Below are 12091 nucleotides of genomic sequence, written 5' to 3'. Positions count from 1 at the left end.
TGCAACCTTACTAGGAATTGCAGGAAGAAAGTAGTAGAAAGAACATCCATGTGGAGATTCTCCAGTAGGAACTGGAGATTAGTATTTTGGTCTTTTCACTTCAACCCCATCAGCTTCCATCTTCTTTCTCTTCTCAATGATTGCACTAATCTTCTTCCACTGGTGATCCAATTCTGTCTTGTCATTGGTTTCCTTGAAGCTCCTGGTTTTTCATCCTTCAGACATCTTGATACCATATTGGAATGCAGCCTTGTGCAAAGCCTCCTTGTTGTTCATATACTCACTGTATTCCTCCTGGGTATCAAAGTCCCACTGGCCTAAGGGGCCCTTCTTGTTACCCTGGTCCATTTTGCTATAATCCACCTCCTCATCACTATCCACAGCCATGCCATCCATCGTGGCTGGATAGCACTCTGCATAACCGTTGGAAATGCCAAAGAAATCACCCAGCTGCTTTTTATCTTCTGGCTTCTTCAGTGATTCAGTGTTCTCCCAGCCAGCAGACCCAGCAAACTTTTCATTGATGGACTTGATTAATTCCTTGGCAGATCCAGGTCCTTTGTCAACATCCATGGGCTCATCATCCACTTTTGGCTTTTCAAAGTAGCTGTGCCTTTTCTTTTCCTTCTCTCTCTCTCTCGGTCCTGCTCCCGCTCCCCATCCTGTTCTCGTTCCCGCTCTTGGTCCCGGTCTCTCTCTCTCTCCTGATCACGCTCCCGTTCCCGGAATCTCTCCCGCCTCTTGTCCCGAGGTGTCTTGGTTGTGGAGGGAACATAATCCCCAATGTCTTCACAAATGTTCATGTCAGCCTCAGGAGGTTTCTTCTCTTCCAGCTTCCCTTTATCCTTCTTTTTGAGTTTCTTGTTGTGGGTCCCCTGCCTCAGGTATGAAAGGATCTGAGTGAGCTTGCTGATGACAATGTCATTTGTGGTCAATGTAGTCTGGGCCTCCATGGTGGGACAATCAGCCTTGCTCCAGATAAGAGTGGTGGGGATGTCTGTGTCTGCATACTCATCATCCAGGTCTACCACATAGGCCATGTAACCTGCCAGGAACAGCTCATTCCGCTCATATGCTTTGCTCTTAAAAAGCATACGGTAAATATTGTGGCCCAGACATGTTTTAAATTTAATTTTGTTTTCAGGATCCTCATCTTTTTTTATTTCTTTCTGGGGCTTCTTCATTGGTTCCTCTTCCTCTTTCTCTGTGCTAGCAATCTCAACTCGGACCTTCTGAAGCAGAGCAAAATCCAAGCCTTTCACCTAATGGGTGTGTTCCATGTCACCACCCAAGAATTTGGATTCTTGGATCAACTGTCTTCTCTTCTCTGCTGCTGATTTGTCCGCTTCAGCAGTGGGGCCCACAGCCCTGTAGTTAGCTGTGGTGCTAATAAGTTCAGTTTCTTCATAATCTTTGTTCACACCATCTCTCCGTTCCTTGGCATGGTCCCGGTACTTCTCTGCTAGTTCTCTCTCTCTCTCAATTTCTTGTTGGCGTAGTTTGGCATAATAACTTTTTTTCTTCCTCCTTCATGCAGCTGGGTCTTCATCCTCATTGTACTCTCTTGGCATCTCATGATGACGTGACTTAGAAGGTGGTGCAGAAGTAGGTGCAGCCCTTGGGGTCATGAAAAGTTCCCTGAAGTCTTCATTGGTGAGTTTAGATTGGTTGAAGGAGTGAGGATCATCCACATCATGGCCATCTGGGGCCAGAGGATTGGAGAATGGCTCGCTATCTCGCTCTGGCATTTTGTCTGCTTTTTCTGGACATTTCAAGCTGATTTGTGCCTCAAGACCTTGGCCTTGCTATCACTCCATCTGGTGTCCTTTCTGGAGCTCTCCCCAGAGTTGTCTACTCCTCATCATTCCTTGTTGACCAGTCACTCTCATAAAAAAATACTGGAAGAGACAGCACCCAGCTGCAGGCCAGCCAAGCACACCCTGCCCCATCCCTGGCCCCAGCCCCATCCTTCTGGGCCTCGCAGGTGCCAACCTGCTGTTCTGGTTCCTTGCACTGACTCCGTGGAGAGTTTGTCATTTGATTTATGTCATGATTCTTGGACGTGTCATTATGCAAATAATAAAGGACACGGTTCTGTCTCGAACAAGAGGTGCACAGCTTCTGAGAAGCCTCAGCAAAAGCTCGAAGTTATCAATTCTAAACCAGATGAAAGACCCAGACTCAGTCATTGGATTGCAGATTTGTGGGTGAACTTCAGCATATTTCTTCCAGGAATGTCTCTTTTTAAATAGCAGAGTCCTGGCAAATTTTGTCTCCTGGTCTGCAGTGTGTGCACATTTTTTACAATCTTGGGAAGTTACATTCCTGGGGTTATCCTCAGCTATCTCCTGTTACTGTTTGCATTTCTATGTCCACTGTTTAAATGTAATGATACCGGACAAAAAATATACAGCAGGATCAAGTCAGTTCAGTTGAAACTAGATTTTGGAATCAGAGGATATATTAATCAGAAGAAACTTGAGAGGGCTGAAGCAGACAAAGAGGCACAAAGATGACAGTGAATTAGACCTTTCTGCTCTTTGTCCTAAGATCAGCCTTATGGTTGCTGCCAAAGAGTTATCAGTGTCTGACACAGATGTCTCAGAAGTGTCTTGGACCAATAATGGGACCTTCAGCCTCTCAGAAGAATACAGTCCGCAGACAGATACTTCCAATGATCTTGACCAGCCTAGTAAGGACGTTTTCTCTCAAGATTTCTCAGATTTTCCATCTGTAGAAAATGGCACAGGAACAAATGATGAAGATGAATTAAGCCTCGGATTGCCCACTGAACACAAGAGGAAAAAGGAGCAGCTGGACAGGGGCCATGCAGCAAGCAGAGAGAGGCTTTCATCAGCCAGGCTCACTCTTCCTCTGAACAGTGACCAAGCCCTTCAGTTGATGAGCAGCCTGGCTGGGGATGTCATCACAGCTCCAGTGATGGCTGCCATCAAAGACCAGCTAGGAGGGGCTCAGCAGGCCCTGGCTCCCACTGCACCCAGCTTGAGCGAGGACACAAACACTGAAGAAGGGGATGACTTTGAACTACTTGACCAGTCGGAGCTGTATCAAATTGAGAGTGAACTGGGACTCACACAAGAGCAGGAAGCAGAAACACAGCAAAACAGGAAATCTTCTGGCTTCTTTTCACATCTCCTTGGTGGCCACTAAGCAGGGCCTAGGCTTGCAGCAGGCACAGGCCACCACCAAAAAGTTTCAACCCAGCAAAAATAAAAAAAAAAAAGAAAGAAAAACGGAAAAAAATTAACTGTAAGCTTTAATGATTACTTTAGATTTTCTTAGTCTTATTTTCCCCTCTGCAGTGAATTAATTGGATATATATCAGCCAACACTGATAGATTGGTATTTCTGATATTTGTTTGTATGTAATAAGCATGGAAATGAACTTCATAAACATATATACCATGTTGTCAGAAATATTAGGAGTTATTTTTAAACAAAAAAGAAGAAAAACCCCAAACACCAAATTATTAAGATCCTTCTGTATCTTTATAATTAATTTTCAAGCATGCAAAAGCTTATTGTAACTCATTGAAAATATCAACAATTAATTGTGAATATATGCTGTATCAGCTCCCTTGTTCCTAATACTTGGAAATAATTTTTTAAAAAACTGGTAAATGTTGATGTAAAAAGACAGAAATTGTCAAAGGATCATTAGTTGAAGGACTTGGGAAATATCAAAATTAGTGTCCTAGGAAAAATTTTAAAAATAAGAAGTACAGATAGGCTGGGGCATCTCCACATGTTTTCTCCAGTCGTAGGCATAGGTGCACTTGCAAAGTGGCATCTTACTGGGTGCCACCGCTGGTCATGTGAAGGGCGGTCTTAACCCAGAAAAGTAAGTAGTTGTGTATCACATAGATGGAGGTTAGGGTGTACTCAGATATTCCGCTGTTCTGTTGCTCATTTTTGTCCTCTGTTTGTAATATACATTGTGAGTGCAGATCTATTCTGCCTGCTCACACTCACTGCTCATATTTTATATTGTGTCATGGAAAATGTCACCTAAAATTGTGAAACTAGTTATGGATATGTTCTAGGAATGATGTCATCATTTCAATAAAGAAATAATAACTTGTTTTCTTAGTCTGTATAGATAGAAAAAATAGCTGGCTTTAAAATATTTATTTGCTATTGAAGTCTACCTATGTCACCTGTTTCTTATTGGGAAGCTAGAATATATTTTCTCCTTTGCCTTAAACTTTTTTAGATCATCTTTTAATGATCACATTTGGCTTACAGTTTTTAACAAAGGAATGAAAAGCAGAAACCAATATAATTATGTTTTTGTGATATAGACTTTTAGTAGTATTGAGGGACCATGTCACCAAGTCTAAAACATCACTTAAACCTTCAGGTATTGCTGGCATTTCTACAGATGCACAGCATCTGAGACCCTCAGAAAGGAAGGATAATCTAACAGTATAGGAAATCTGTCTTCCCCTCCTTACATTTCATGCCTTTTCTTACATTTGTAAAGAACAACTCTCGGTAACTAATCTTGTAATGAAGCATCTCTTATTTGTATTTTCTTTCTGAGGTATTAAATTATCTAGACTGAATTTTGCCAAATGTTAAAGGGAAGAAAGTTACTGAAGACTTTCAACACTTGCTTTTGTGATTGACTATACTTATATGTCGTTAGTTCCTCCTACTATGTTTAATGTCCTTTATTGATGGTATCAAGTGAGGCTGTGCCTTCATTCTCTTGCCCATTTTGGTACAAATGTAAACCTGTGTTAGAAAATCTCTGAACTGTGTGGTTTTGGAAGAGTATGCCTGAATTCTTTTCAGTAAGAGTTTCTGGACATGAGGGGAAAAAATACAATCGCATATTCATAAAATAGTCGCTACCAGGATTCTTTTTTTAAAAAAAAATGTGTGTGTCTTCATTTGAAAAATATTCTTGGTCACAAGGTCAAAAAGTTTAAACATCATTTCAGTTTCTTCACTGGGGAGAAAATAAGAATTTCAATAACCAAATAATAAAAGAATATGTTATAAGTCACTGGACAAGCTTACAAGAAGATAAATTCAAGGGCTGGTATTTGTATGAACAATGAATCTAGAATAAACTGTTACAAACTACAAATTAAAATGGGTTTGGGGATGGAAGGTTGGTAGGGTAGAAGATTGTGTCACCAGCACTACTGAGGAGACATACCAGCAGTCTTTGGAGAGGAGCGCTATGACTATACATGCATTTGATGGGTTTATATAAGAACTTTTGATTAAAAATTTAAACAGTAATGGTACTCTTCTCAAAACTTTTAATTTGAATGAATGTAGGGGTGCTGAAGACTCTGTGTGTGGGGGCATTGTTTCTGTGTTGCTATAGTACCAAATAAACCCAATGACTGATCCAATATGACAGGGGACAGTAAATCCTTTACCATGAGAAATTAAATCAATAACAGTATTTCTCCAGTATCTAAGACACTGATAAAGAATGGCCTTTTCTTTGTGAGATCTAAGTGAAATGCAGTCATTAAAATGTGAACCATGGTTTTGCTCACTTCCTGTCAAACGTGTGTAGCAGATGTGTACCATGTATTTTTTCTCTGAAACAATAAAGTAGTGCTAAAGAAAAGAAAATACTGGAAGAAATATACCCTGATCCAGAATCTGTTGAGTGTTGAAATATCTGAAATTACCTTGCTTGTTAATTGTGTGTTCCCCCCTACTCCACTGTGTGTTGCATGAGGGTGACAAGGCCCAAGGTTATGGAGAGTACTGGAGCCAGACAGCATGGGTTCAAATCCCAGCTCAGCTGAGGGACCTGGGGAGTCTCTGCCCTTCTGTTTCTTCCTCCATAAGATAAGGGAAGGAGAAGAGGCTCTATATGGTAAAATAAGTAGGAGGTCCAGAGTAGGGATTATTTCAGTAGTCATTGTTTTTGTTGCTGTTTTAATAGTAATAATAATCTAATTCTTGGTTTCTACCACAGAATCTAGTTTATATTAGATAGTAGAAGTTTACTGGATGGATGGCAAGCAGAGAAAGGAAATGTACAGCCCACTTCAAGCTTTTACCAAAACCAGAGAGCCCATCACGGAAAGGGGCAGCCACCAGGAGCTCTTCTGCACCAGTCTCCACCCTCCCAAGTTCAGGGGTCCAATGTCAGATACAATGGAGGCAGCCTGGTCTTGAGGAGCTGGAATCTAGAAAACCAGGTTTAAACCAGCACAGGCTGACTCAGTTCTTAGCAGCTCAGCAAGAGTCCAGAGCCTGGTCACACAGCCAGATCACTGTCTTCCGGGCTCTACTTTGTACAACTCACATTCTTGCTTCCCTGTGATGTTTAAGAGGGGGAATAAAAATAACTTCCTCGCCTCTGAGCCTCCTCCTGCTGCCTCTGCCCTCACTACTTTTTATTTCCTCAGATTTCTTGGCCTCCCAGCAGGAAAGTATCTGGAGGGTTCTGCCCTGCTGCAGGCTCCCTGAGCAGCCCTATTTGATCAGCGTTAGTGAGTGTAATGGCTGCTTGGCAATAGCCAGCACCAGGCCTGCCCGGAAACCCTCCACAGACTCCAGGCCTCCAGCGCTGCAGGGTTCAAGTGTCTAGGAGATCAGAGAGGGAGGCAAGAGAAAATACAGGGAGGGCAGCTTCCCCTTGGCCTGGCCTCCATCAGACAAGTAATGGCAGATGGAAAGAAGGGGGAGGGAGAGGGAGGACAGGGGGAAAATAGACCAGGAGGAGAGAGAGGGAGAGGGAGAGGGAGAGGGAGAGAAATATTGAGAGATACACAGAGATGCCAAGAGACAGTGGAGAGGTGTTGGGGTGAAGAAGAGAGAAGAGGACAGAAAAATAAAGACAGAGACATATAGAGTCCAAAGGAAATACTGAGGGGATCCAGAAAAGAAAGAAAGGAGACAAAGAAGAGAGATTAAGAAACATTTTCAGAGAAGAGGGGAAAGAAAAGAAGGAAAGGACATAGGAGAGAAGGGAACAGGACAGGAAATAGAAAGCAGATATCAAGAGGAAGAGGGAGAGACAGATATTGAGGTTGCTTGCTCCCTTAAAAGCAATGAGGCCAATATATTGCAATTTTTTGGGGGGGGCAGGGGTCTAAATCTATCACAGCAGAGCCTGAACAATGAAGTGGAATTTACTTGTTTCTTAAATTTTAAAAAGTCACTCTATATGTGGATTTGAGAACAGTAATTGGGGTTAAAACTTCAGAAAAGAGAATGTGGGAATTTTGTTCCCCAGAAGGTCAGATCTATTTGCCTTCAGCTTGGCAGTGTATTTACCTCTACAGAGCAATTGTCCATACTTACCCTCGATGCAGTTTGGTTAGTGCTGACAGAGGAGCTCCCTGCCTGAGGAGGACCTGTCTATCCTAGAGGAAGAGGCTCCCAGTGACTGAAGTTACACACAGGATGTGACCCAGTCTCAGGCTCACACGGCTAGCATGGGCTCAGTGCTTGTCTCTCTCCCACTCCCACTGCAGCAGCCATCTCTCTCCTGGTGCCATTCACCATCAACTTTACCATCCTCAACCTGCTGTACGAGGAGGACACGAATCACCCTGTGTCCAAGAAGTTTAACTTCACTGAGAGAGTCCTGCAGAAACTGGTGAGAGCCCTTCCCATGGGGGCTAAGCCACGCCACCCACTCTGGGCCTGCCCACATTATTTAGGCCCTGCCATGACCCTCAGCCCTGTGCGGGTCCAACCTCATCACCCCACACCACACTCATCTCACCCCAAGCCACATCCACTCTCTCCAGGCCCACACACCTAACCCCTGCCCAGTGCCTCTCCACAGTGCCTAAGGCCCTGTCTGCTCTTTGAGTGATTCTGCCTCATTTCCTCTGTTTCCTCACAGCTCTAACCCTTGCTCAAGAGCAGCAGTGTGGGAGCTCTCTATGCCAGCTGCAGAATAGCTTTGCTCAGGTGAGGCCCTCCTCATGAAATGCACAGCCCAAGTGGCAGGACACCTGGAGCAAAAGAGGGTCCATGTTTCCAAACCTGCATTCTCACCTCCTACATGGCACTAACAGACTCTCTAGATCTATCCCAGCACTGGGAAGCTGAGGCATGAGGATTGCCACGAGTTCAAGAACATACTGGGCTACAAAGTGAGTTAAGTCCAGCCTGAAGTACAGTGAGACTGTCTCAAAAAAAAAAGAGAGAAAATTATATGTATATATATATATATATCTCCAGGGGTCTTGCTCTCAAAGGTTTCTATTTTGTCGCATTCATCTACCCCCAGCTTCGTTTTCTTGCAAGGAAAGAGATGAGAGGGGATGTAGGGACTAAGACCCTGAGTGAGATCAGAGCAATCGAAGCTTGAGTCACAGCTTTGACTTTTACTGAGGTCCGTGATTATGACTCTGGGCTCCAGCTTACAGCTGCCTGTTCCCTGATTCCTCATTCTATACCCATCCCTGTTTATCAGTGGGATCCAGAAATGTGGATTCAACTAAGTAATAACTGAAATCACTCAGAAAAAGGAATTATACCAGAACAGATCATCAGACTTCCCATGTTATCATTATTATTTCCTGAACAAAACAAGATGAGAGCTAAAAACATGTCACTGAATTATATGTTACATGGAACTTAGAGATGTCTAACGTGCAGAAGAGTGTGCACAGTTGTGTAAAAACTACCTCATCTCTTACTAGGGATTTAAGGATCAAAGGATTTAGGTATATATGGGGGTTCCTATCTGACTCCTGAGAGGTATGACATATGATTGATATATATGTATATATGCATGTATACATAATAGTTATCTATCTGGAGACATATACAAACATACTCATATGCTGCCGTATAGTTTTAGTACATGACCACATGAAACATATATGGCTATATAAACATAGAGCTATATATGTAAATTATATACATGATGTATATGTATATACAGCATTTGGCAATAGAGCTTTAGCATGTACCACATATTATCTACTAAATATATATGGTAGCTAGCTGAACAAAATTAATAAAATATTTAAACATAAATAATAGGTATAGGTAGAATGGCATGACATAGAATATAATTTTATTGAAGGTAATGTGGTAACATATAAAAAATAAAAGAAACATATCTCATATATTTACATATTGAACACATTCAATGATATTGAATTGTGCTACATATACGATAAAGCAGGCTTATTGTGAGAATTAAATAATGTCAGCCCATAAGTTTGCCTTTAGTCTGAGATATGTGACTGTATGTACAAAGTTCAGCATCTTGTGAGCAGTGAGTTTTGGACTGCAGGTAACTGTTGCTCTAGGTGGCACCCTCCATATTTCTGGTTCTTAAGAGCCTCTGAATTGTCCAATAATATATGCGTGGCTGAGTAGGTGGTCATTGTCCTCTAGAAAGGGATAGGTTCTGGGCCATGAAGGGATCTAGACCTCAGGTTGGACCAGCCATGTTACAAGACACACTCACCAAACAAGGATCTCTCTCAGCCTGTTTGGCATCATTGCATTTCTGTAGTAATGTCCTAACCTGGCTGAGCCACAAGATCTAACTTGGCAAATTAAGGTTTCTGACAACCCCACCTCTAAGAGGAAGTGTCACACATGATGCTATGATCAATTGCTCTGATCAGTTTCCTAAGGCCTCTGCCATCCACTGCAATTCAGCCTGCAGGACCTCTGTGTGTCCATCAGAATCCATGTGAGGACTTCTCTGACATCATGTGAGCCCTGGCTCTGAAGGAGAGCACCCACATTATTGTATCATCCGGGCCTCCAGGCCTTCAGGAGGCTTCTGCCAGCTCAGTGAGGGCTGGCTGGCATGATAATTCTTAATATGTGTGGATTTCCCTGAAGACAGTAGGTTCCTTATTAGCTAGTGTTTACCAAGATCCTCATTAGGGATGGCAGAGAGAGAGAGAGAGAGAGAGAGAGAGAGAGAGAGAGAGAGAGAGAGAGAGAGAGAGAGAGAGAGAGAGAGAGAGAGAGAGAGAGAGAGAGAGAGAGAAGCTGATGTAGAGATCCTTGGATCAACCATGTGTGGTGCTTACCAGGACTGAGGGGCATAGAGAAGACATGAAAGCGGACAGCATTTGGTTACATAGCCCTGGAACTCAAGGTTTCAGACTGGTTGGAGTGGCTGTATGGGGATGAGCCAGATGACCCATGGTGTCACCTTGGTGGACCTCTACACCCTAGAAAGGGACAGTCTCTGTGTCAATGGTGAGCATCAGGATGTGGCTGGGGTCTCTTCCCCCATGCTGGGTGGATTCTCCTCTCTGGATGGTCTCTCCTTGCCAACCTGGCCCTTAAAGCCTTGGCTATGTGTTCTCTGTGTGCTGACTCTTAGGGACCTCATGATTGGATTAGCTTCCTCTTCAGAGCCTTTTCTCTGCAGTGAGCATCCTGATAAAAAGTTCTACAGATCATGCCCTATGAATGTCCCTCCCCCTGCACCGTTGTCCCTCTGTTTGGTACCTACCTCTCCCTTTATCCTAACCCACTGTCCTTCTTCTCACTACAGGATTCATGCATCAGGGCTCTGCACTCCTCACCAGCAGTGAGTATTCAACTGATATCCCCACAGCAGGCAGAGCAGGAGCTGACCCCTTCTCATGCCCCATGATGTCTTCTTCAGGACCAAAGGCTGTGGGGGAAAAGTTATTTACCCTCCATGCCTCACCAGCTTCAGAGCAGCCCCATCTCAGCCCCATGTGCAGCAAGCCCCATAAGGAATCTCTCCTGCTGATTTCATCCCAGAGAATGCCTTGGAGCTTTCATTCATAAGAGCTTCTCCTGTGGAGACACTGGACCTGGGAACCTCTGGGGTTCCTTTCTCCACCTCTATCCCCACAGGTAAGTACCAGTGCCTGGCACTTCTGTGAGAAACAGGCCTGATCCTACAAATACCTCTCACGTGGCTCACTCAGAGATGGAAAGCTCACAGCAAAGCTACGCATAAGGAATCAGGCCACCACCTCAACTGAATCCTGGTTTCACCTGAGCTAGGTCCAGGGATCCATCAGGGAGAGGAGCTCATCTCTGTCCTCAGAGAGCTCATAATGCTGTGGTTATGATGACAGTGCCTGTGATGCTGCTGCTGCTGCTGGGATGGTTCTCTTCGTGATGATGGTGATGGTGATGACAATGGTGCTGATAACGACGTGGTCATGAAATGGTGGGGACAGTGATGACAATGGTGATAACAAGTGAAATAGAACACTTGACATGACAAATCACTGAATATGCACCCAAAACCTTATTCTGCACTTAGGTAGTATTGTTTAATAGGCTTTCGCTCAGAGCTTCCTATCATTATAGGGAAGGAGGCATGAAAATTTTTATTTATCATTAATATTAATTTCTCCTGCTTAGTTTTTAAAATAAGTGAATGGCAATCGTGTGTATTTTCCCCAGTTTTAACCTTGCATTTACTTCTCCTGACTCCAATTCTGAGCAAGCATGTGGGATACCCTGGTGGCATAGGACTCTAAATGTGGTTCCCATCTTCCCAGGATCTCCAGTCCAGCTCGCTGGCGCCCTCTGGTGGAGAAGCGGACCCCCTATGTGAGGGCAGGGTCTCCCTTGAAGATGCCCTGAACAGAGAACTTGGGAGGCTTCACTACAATTTCTCTTTTCTGCTTTTCTTTTTGCAGCCATGAGCCCTACTCTGGTGCCCTTTACCATCAACCTCACCATCAAGAACTTGCAGTCCATGCCAGATATGGACTGTCCCAGATCCCTCAGGTTCAACATAACCAAGGCGATCTTGCAGCACCTGGTGAGAGCACAGAGGTGTTTGCGGCCCACTCCTCCTGTTTCCATAGCTGCTCAACCCTCTCACTCACCTCCCCTTCCATCCTCCCCAGCTTGGGCCTCTGATGAAGAACACCAGTATCAGCCCACTAGTCTCTGGCTGCAGGCTGACCTCGCTCAGGTAAGATGTCCAGGCATCGGCCTTGTTCCCCACCTGACTGGTGGAGCAGATCGGGGCACAGGTGATACTGCACCCACTGAGCTTTTTTCCCAGGTTTTGTCCTCTCAGGCTGCTGTTCTACCTTTCTCTGATCCTCACCAAGATAGACATTACTCAGGAGTGAATGTCTGGAATTTCTCAAATCAT

General features: G+C 44.0%; 2 pseudogenes; one reads left to right on the top strand and one right to left on the bottom strand.

The window, feature by feature from the left end:
• LOC147821449 (protein Red pseudogene) lies at positions 1 to 1764 on the bottom strand (annotated as a pseudogene).
• Positions 1765 to 1973: 209 nt separating this feature from the next.
• On the top strand, positions 1974 to 3171 carry LOC101724930 (reticulophagy regulator 1 pseudogene; annotated as a pseudogene).
• The last annotated feature ends 8920 nt before the right edge of the window (positions 3172 to 12091 follow it).

This window comes from Heterocephalus glaber, unplaced genomic scaffold (genome assembly GCF_053883595.1).
Source record: "Heterocephalus glaber isolate CG9 unplaced genomic scaffold, H.glaber_assembly_v1.0 deba00001733, whole genome shotgun sequence".
Lineage (NCBI taxonomy): Eukaryota > Metazoa > Chordata > Mammalia > Rodentia > Bathyergidae > Heterocephalus > Heterocephalus glaber.
This window is presented reverse-complemented; position numbering and strand designations above follow the sequence as displayed.